At 34.4% G+C, this 9,352-nt stretch overlaps 1 long non-coding RNA gene across 2 annotated transcripts; it reads left to right on the top strand.

Moving 5' to 3' along the window:
- Window positions 1-387: 387 nt before the first annotated feature.
- Window positions 388-1,047, top strand: LOC110906816. Of its 2 annotated transcripts, none has more exons than XR_002573888.1 (2): window positions 388-466; window positions 924-1,047. It is a non-coding gene; the product is annotated as an uncharacterized LOC110906816 (long non-coding RNA). The 2 variants fall into 2 exon arrangements; XR_002573889.1 differs by having other exon boundaries at window positions 392-471.
- The last annotated feature ends 8,305 nt before the right edge of the window (window positions 1,048-9,352 follow it).

The raw sequence follows: 9,352 nt of genomic DNA on the forward strand, positions 1-9,352 counted from the left end.
ATATATATATAGGGTAATGCTCTAGAGAAAACCCCTTATTTTGAGAAAACTTTGAAAACTCATCACAAGGCCTACAATTGGCCACGTGTCCCAGCCATCTCCATCTTTCTTTTTGCTTTTGAGGGCACTTTGGTAAATTCAACATTATACCACCCAACTCAAAAAGATATCTTGACTTTTGTCTACTATGATTTAACAACATTTATTACTCATTTATCTTCCCAATGTATCTTTCTAACTCCATATCTCTATCATTTTCATTTATAAGAAAGACCTCCATTAATGTCCTGCACATCTTCATTTACAATCTACTTCTTCATTTATTCCTTTCTCCATTAATGTCCGTGGAGACAAATCCACCATATAACCCAGTAATGTCGCCGGGTAGATCTATACTCATTCCTTTCTATTGAAGCCACCAAATCTGAGGATCGAAGCAATTATCGAAGCTCTTCAAGAAAAGAAAGTAAGGTGTTGCTCTTATCACATCTTTAATTCTATTTTTCGAGAGAGAAAACTGATGTTTTGGAGAGAGAAACAACAATATTCATCTTATTCATCTGGACACCAAGAACACACGCACAAATGTATGTGAGAGAAACACGTTTAAAGATCTTACTTTTGTTATTTATGTAATTTGTTTAGATTTATACTTTTTATGATATTTGATAGATTTAAAATCAGAGCTTCGTTTGTTTATTTCAAAATTTTAAATCAAGACCAAGAAAAATTTTTGTGTGCCCAATTTCTTTCTTCAAAAAATCCGGTCTTCTTAGTTGTTTCAGATCTATATGTATTTCAAACATATGGGTTTGAAGCAGATTTCATGTTAGATTCATTACTTTTGAGTTTTTTTATGAGTTCTTTGATTTTCGGTGATGTTATTTTCAATAAATGTTTGTCTTTTTTTTCATCCTTACCAGGTGGTGATTCTACTAGATGGCATATCCTGTTACTACAACCCGTAGCTACACATGTTACATTTTTTTACAGCTACATATGTAACGACCCTTTGTTATATATGTTAATGACCAGCTTGTTGGAATAGGTTAATGGAGTTTATGCAAGAGATGAGTCAGCAAAGGTAGCAGATAAACAGCAAAGACAGACCGTCAATGGAAGCTCCACCCCTTCTTAGTGATCTGTGTTTTCGTTTACTAGTAATATGTAATGTGAGACTCTTATTATTTTGTCTAGGATGTGTTGTTAAAAAGTTCTGGCCTTCCGAACTTCTGCCCTGAAGTCGACCTCAGCATATTTGTGTTGCTTTTGGGCTTTATGCATCCAATTTTGTGTAACTTGCTTGTAGGCAATGTAGCTTTTTACAAGTTTACCAGTACATTAATCTCTAACACATGTTATGTGTAACTTGCTGCAAGTCTTAACACACGTTATAATAGAGCCTTGACACACGTTATATCAGTTATACCGTTATAGGTATAGTAAACGGCCCACCATTTTTCCTAGTGCTATGTATTTTAGTTTACTAGTAATATGTAATGTGAGACTCTTAGTGTTTTGTCTAGTACATGATGTTAAAACGGTATGGACTTAACACATTCTGGAAGTCTTAACACACGTTATAAAAGAGGCTTAACACACGTTATATCAGGTATACTATGTTGTTATTAAATTACTATTGGAGTTTATGCATCCATTCTGGAAGTCTTAACACACGTTAGAATAGAGGCTTAACACACGTTATACATGTCAGGCGCGTAACACATGTTACAGTATGTATATACAAATCATGGTGTTTTGGAAACCACTAGCTTATACATGACACCATGTTGGGTTAAACCAAGATTATAACAAAGGCTTAACACATGTTATCCCAGGTATACGATGTTATAATATTAACTTGTATATTCCATATTAAATTATTAACTTTGTACACGTGTTACGATCAGTACATGCACATCATGGTGTTTTGCAAACCACTTTCATATACATGAATACAAGTCGGGTTATAATGGATGCATACATGTTATCATATGTATACAAGTGGGGTTACAACAAGATTACGATATTAACTAAGCTCACCATTAAACTCATCGCCCCCGTCAACTGTTTTCACCCTTGTCACATGTTAAGCAATTACATGTTCTGAACAGACAAATTGTAACACATGTTAGATCAGTATATACACATCATGGTGTTTTGTAACCACTAGCTTATACATGAATACATGTCAGGTTACAAAAAGATTATAACAGTGGCTTAACACATGTTATACATTCCAAAATGTGCAAAACAAATGACCCGTTTCATATTATATATTCCAAAATTACCGGTACATGTGTCACAAAAAATGGCTCGTTTCATATTACACATTACATACTAACTTGTACATTTATTACTTGTATAAGTTTTACGCTCAGTATCCACATTATCGGATATTTTAAACATCAACAAAAATAAAATAGATATTACTCGTTTTTTTAATTAACAAAAGGTTAACACGCGTTATATATCATTCTAACAGGGGCTTAACACAAGTTATACATGAACACATGTCAGGTTACATCATGGTGTTCTGTTACAACATGAACCACCAACACATGTTATAAATGAACGAAGACCTCTTTCCTAAAGGATATGACTTATTCAATGTCCCCGCATTAACGTCGCCTACATCCATCCAGCTTGTCAATTGAATATCTTTTATGGATCTGTTTCTATAAATCAACACACGTTATATATCATTCTAACAGGTGCTTAACACATGTTATGGGTCGGTCTCTGTAAATCAAGCAACCCAACAAAAAAACAATTATTGTTAAGATCTAAAGCCTCAAACAAACAAGCAACCAAACCAACAAAAAAACCCGTTCAAAATCTCATCCTAAAGTTTTGGATTTATTTATGGTGTTATTATTTGAACACCTAGTTCATGTCATTTTTTTAATTTTAAAAGTATAACAATAGTGTACTCGTTGGAAAGATAATAAAACACTCGATTTTATGGTGTAATTTTTTTTAAAAAAAAAATAATCAAATATAGAAAAGTTACGAGAGTTTAAAAAAGATGATGAAATATGCGTGTGACTTGCATGTGCATTGTCTTTGGTATGTGAGTGGCATGTGCATAGCTTTTTGACAATATTACCCTTAGTATAAGTTAACATCAACGCTACATGTCAACACTAAAATCGGTTTCACCGTTTTTACACTTTTAGGTGTTTTCTTCAGATCCTACCCCTATATATATATATATATATATATATATATATATATATAGTGGAGCGCTAAAATGAAAACCACCGCCAGTTGTAAGAACCGAGAAAACCACTTTCTAGCCACTAGATCAACAACATGGATGAATGAGATTAAAAGTAACTAAAATTAATGTTAAATATATTTTGTCTTATTATGTCTTTAATATTTTTATCCAAAAGAGTAGTTTAGTAAAATTACTTTTTTTGTCTTAATTATTTTTTACTACTTTTTTTGTATTTTTATATTAGTTTTTATTTTTTAAACAAAATTTTTTTTATTAAAATCATTTTTAAATTCATATTTTTTAACAAAAACAATTTTTTTGCACGCCGTTTTTACACCCGGCTTTTCACGCATCGTTTTTTAACGCGCCGTTTTTTACGCTCGGCTTTTTCAAGAGGCGTTTTTTAACGCGCCGTTTTTTACGTTCCGTTTTAACGCGTCGTTTTTTACATCCCGTTTTTTTCGCGGCGTTTTTATGCCCCGTATTCACGCCCCTTGTTTAGGCGCTGTTTTATCACACGGTTTTTTACGTTTTACAATTTACATAGAAAAAGTTTTACATTTTACGTTAAAAAGTTTTTACATAAAAGTTTACGTTTTACGTTAAGAAGTTTACGTTTTACGTTAAAAAGTTTACGTTTTACGTTTTACGTTAAAAAGTTTACGTTTTACATTTTACGTGAAAAAGTTTACGTTTTACGTTAAACTTTTTACGTTTTACGTTAAAAAGTTTAGGTTTTACGTTAAACTTTTTTGTATTATTATATTAGTTTTTATTTTTTAAACATAATTTTTTTATTAAAAGCATTTTTAAATTCAGATTTTTTAACAGATTTTTTAAGCTTTTTACGTTTTACGTAAAACTTTTTACGTTTTACGTTAACCTTTTTACGTTTTACGTTTTACGTTTTATGTTAAACTTTTTACGTTTTATGTTTTTACGTTTTACGTTAAACTTTTTACGTTTTTCGTTTTTACGCTTTACGTTAAACTTTTTACGTTTTAGGTTAAAAACTTTACGTTTTACGTTTTACGTTAAAAAGTTTACGGAAGCTTTTCTTCCAACTAACGACAATTCATAGAAAACAACGGAAGGCAGAATCACAAACCAAATCGATCTCTTCAAGTTATACGAAACCTTTTCTTCCAACTAACGACAATTCAAACCAACGCGACACTTACAAGAATCAGTAAAAAAAACGCGACACTTACAAGAATCAGTAAAAAACCTTTTCAAGACTACTACTTTTGACCAAAACAGACCTCAATCCTCACCAGCACCATCCGCATCGTCGGCACCACCGGCACCACCACCGTGCTCGAACCAAGAACTCGAAACTTTTAAACCAAAAACTGATTTTGCTTGAAAACATCCCCAAATTGACCCGAAACATAACCTCCACCACCACTGCCACTGCCATAGACGGTTCTCCAGATTGCCTTCTCGAAAATTTACTACTCAAAAAATGTTGTTCGATTTTTTGCTCGATTTGTTAACGGGCCAAGCACGAGCAAATGCCTACTTAGTTCAGCTCGGCTCGTGAATGGTGGCCTAGTTCCTTTTGTTTCCTATATTTGAAAGATTTAACATTAGAAAAGAAATACAATCAAACATTTTCTCTCGGATATACGGTTGCGTAATCAATAGAGGATTCAACGATTATTTTACTGAAAGATTCTCCTGCCGATCAACACTATGCCAAATAGAGTCAAGTTTCGTCACAAACAATGACAGGCTTCATAATCTATCATCATAAACAAACATATGATGACACTCTAGCAATTTATTTTTTCTTCTGTCATTAGACTTATCCATCTATTAGGTGGTGTTTGTTTTGTCGAAAAGCACTTCAGAACCTCTTTTATCTGCCTCATGCAGACTACGCGCTGATGTTGGAGCCTGCAGCCTGTTTGTTTTTTAGAAGATAATTCATTAAAAAATGTCTGCTGAAGCACTTCCTCGGGCAGACATGGCCTTACCTCTTCAAAACTCTTCAAAACACATTCTTCAAACTCTAGCTTCCTTCTCCAGCGAACCTCTACCTTCTCCAGCCGCATCTCCACCTCCGCCGCCGCCCACGTCGAGCTCCACCTCCTCCGTTGGCCCCACGTCGACCTCCACCTCCGCCGCCCCCTCGTTCACCGTCGAAGCGACCGTACAACCGTCGAAGGCAACGTACCACCGTCGAAGCCAGCATATCTCCGTTGAACCCACCGGACCACCGTTGAAGCCACCACATCGATCTCCATCTCCACCTCTGTTCACATAGCTGTGCTCGGTTAAAGGGGGGATGAAAAATGTTTGCTTTGTTGGGCGGGAAGTTTGAAATTTTGGGGTTGGGAAAGTTTACTTTCTAGCTGTGGTCTGAGCCGTTTTCCCAGTTTAGTACAAAGGTTTGAAACGTTATTTTAGTCCAAATAGTTTCAAACGTTTTTAATTTAGTCTGTTGGGTTAACTCTATCCTTTTATTCTATTAACTAAAAGGGCATTTCGGTCATTTTATATGTAATTCTGTTAACTAGAAGAACAATTTGACCATATAAAATGATCGGATTACCCTTTTAGCTAACAGAAAAAATGGATGAAGTTAACCCAATTGACTAAAATGACAACGCTTGAAACGATTTGGACTAAAATGACAACGTTTCAAACCTTTGGACTAAACTGGCAAATTGGCCCAAATCACAAGGACTAAATGGCATTTAACTCTTCTAGAAGATAATATAAAATATAAAAGTGTTTTTTTAAAACAAAATATATACGTGTCTTATACATATTGAATTAAGAAAATATCAGATAATTACCATTGTTTTTTGTGAATCTTTTCTTTTTAAATTAAATTAAGGTGGTGTTTGTTTTTGTTGAAAAGCACTTCAGAACCTCTTTTATCTGCCCCATGCAGACTACGCGCAGATGTTGGAGCCTGCAGCCTGTTTGTTTTTTAGAAGAGAATTCATTAAAAAATGTCTACTGAAGCACTTCCTCGGGCAGACATGGCCTTACCTCTTCAAAACTCTTCAAAACACATTCTTCAAACCCTAGCTTCCTTCTCCAGCGAACCTCTACCTTCTCCAGCCGCATCTCCACCTCTGCCGCCGCCCACGTCGAGCTCCACCTCCTCTGCTGGCCCCCACATCGACCTCCACCTCCGCCGCCCCCTCGTTCACCGTCGAAGTGACCGTACAACCGTCGAAGGCAACATACCACCGTCGAAGCCAGCGTATCTCCGTCGAACCCACCGGACCACCGTCGAAGCCACCACATCGATCTCCATCTCGACCTCTGTTCACATAACTGTGCTCGGTTAAAATCCTAACCATCCCAGCTCGAATTTCACACAGTGATTCATCTTCAAACGCTCACTCAAGACATCTGGTACGGATTCTAACCCTAGATCTGCTATTCGTTTTTTTTTTTTGCACAGAGATAGAGCTGTTGTTTGTATATGTTGTTTAGATAGAGTTGATGTTTCTTGTTTGAAATAGGATTGTTGCCACTTGCTTTATAATATTCATCCAATGAGCAAATGTGGTGTTGTTAAAAATTTGCAGTTAGGAATAATTGTTTTGTCACTTTGAATCGTGTTGTTGTTAAAAGTTTGCAGTTAGGGATAATTAACATGTGTTATGATGAATTGATTACGTGAGTTAAAAACTTTGAATCCTGTTGTTGTTATTGTTTAGTCGCTTTGAATCTTGTTGATAAACGCTTGCAGAAGTTAAAAAAACAAACAGTTTTCTTCTTGCAGACTGCAGAGGTTTGGTCCACCTCTTCAGCTGCAGATGTCTGCAGATGTGGTCCGCAGACTGCAGACGTTTTACCTCTGAAAAAACAAACAACACCTTAATGTAGCTAAACCGATCATATGGATTGAAAAACCAACAATAAACTCCCAAAATCACCAATCTATTCCACGGCCCATTAAACGAAGAAAACAATAAAACGTTTAATCATGTCGATACTTGTTAGCACTTTCAATTTTCAACCTATTTACCCAAAAAGATGAATTCGCACAAGAATAAAATTTGAAACCTTACAAATTTTACAATTTTGTTGACTATAATACTTTACAATTTCTTCAACTTTCAACCTATTAGCAAATATTTTGTAACATTTCCATTTTTATCATATAAGAATTATAAGTTTGTTTAAATTTATCAACCACAAGTAACTAGTTTTATTTTTAATATAATTATTCGACCCATATAGTTTTAAAAACTATTTTATACATAATTGGTTGGAATTCTATACTAATTAATTGGCTTGTATATGTGTGACATTTCTATTTTCTATAAAACTTATATTATTAAACGGGTAGGCTGGTAGAGTACGGGTAAGTTGACTGTTAGAAATATTAAGTACCTAGACGGGCCTAAGAACCGTTCAATAATTAAATTATAAAAATACAATATATTTGAACCTACTCCGTTTTTAATAATGAAACTTGGTTCAAAATGTAGATAAGATTATTTTCATTCTAATGACATATTCATTGTTTTATAAAACGTCATATTTTAGAAGTTATACACGCCAAATAAGTGAAGCAGCTGAATTAATTATAAGAATAAAATAATAAGAAAAAATTTTACATTTTGAAATCAACTAGATGTAAGACCCCGCCGCGTTGCGGCCGGGGCTTACAAATTCAGCCGGCATGGGCTAGTTAATAATTAAGGGTCTGTTTGTTTACCTCTTAATGAGGGTCTCAATGGTTTAGACCTCTTACTAGTTCAACACTTAATAATTCATACTGTTTCTTTCGTGAGTAAATGTCTAAATGTTTCAGACATTTGCATCTGAATGGTTCCGACATTTGCATCTGAATGATTAATTATTATACCGAATCTCTGAACGGTATAATAATTAATCTGAATTGTTCAGACATTTGTCTCTGAACGGTTAATCATTATACTGTCTCTTAGTAGTTCAGACCTCATACTGCTTAATTGTTGCCATAAAAAGTTTACGTCGAAACGTAGAGCAAATCAAATTTATATCGACACGCACATAAAAATATGCACATAAAAATTAGTTTTTCTTAAGTAAAAGAGATATAGTTGTAAACTTGAAACAAGTTATTAGTAAAAAACTTCATAGGTTAAATATGTTCGTAAAATCGTGTCAAGTAGCACTAATGCCACAGCACTGCCAACAACCACCAACATCAGAGGAGCTTGTAAAAATAAAATAAATAAAAAAGTAAAAAATAATACCGAATGAAAAACAGTCGTAATATCATTGAATCACGTACGCCCATTGCAGCGTGTTAATTCAAAAAAAATTAGACATAAATGTAAAATGTAGAAAAAAATAACTAAGTTGATCCAGGACATGCGTGTTGCGACGGAATTGTCAAATGAAGAAAAATAGACGTGTTGCGACTGCCTATCAAATGGGAAAAAAACAGACAAAAAAACGTTGAATCCTAGACACATGTGGCGTGTAGACTCGAAAAATTTATAACAAAATTTAAAACGAAAAACTTATGAAAGATGAAAAGTATGGGGGGACCAAAGTTGAAAACAAAAAAAGTGTTGGGGATTGAATTGTAAAAGATGAAAAACTTTTTGGTAAAAGTAAAAAAGTCAAAAGGGTAAAATGCAAGAGATTAAAATCTTAGGGTTAAAAGTGAAAAAATGCAAAAGTTTTTTGAAAAACTCCCAAGGCCTATATTACAACAACTTATAGCACAACTTTGTTGGAAATTTATAGTTTGGAAATTTGTTAGGTGCACGTGTAGCCGTGAGATTCAAAGAAAAGAAAAGAAAAGAGAAGAAAATGATCAAAACTAAACTAATTGAATGTGAATTACGTGTCATGTGTATCAGAAGATTGCGTAGGATGTAAGCTTCCTTTCAGGTATAAATATGCTAAAGGCAGTGCACATTTAAAGCTGCTCATCCCCATTCTACTCTTTTATGTAGGGCTGTAAACGAACTGAATGAACACGAACATGGTCTTGTACGTGTTCGTTCGTTAAGGAACAAGCTTGTTCATGAACTGTTCACGAGCGCTTACCGAACGAGATTTCTTGTTCGTGTTCGTTCATTAAGGAAACGAACATGTTCGTGAACTATTCACGAACACTTACCATATGCTAATGAACTCTAACAAATGTTCATGAACATA

Source organism: Helianthus annuus, chromosome 2 (assembly GCF_002127325.2).
Source record: "Helianthus annuus cultivar XRQ/B chromosome 2, HanXRQr2.0-SUNRISE, whole genome shotgun sequence".
Taxonomy (NCBI): domain Eukaryota; kingdom Viridiplantae; phylum Streptophyta; class Magnoliopsida; order Asterales; family Asteraceae; genus Helianthus; species Helianthus annuus.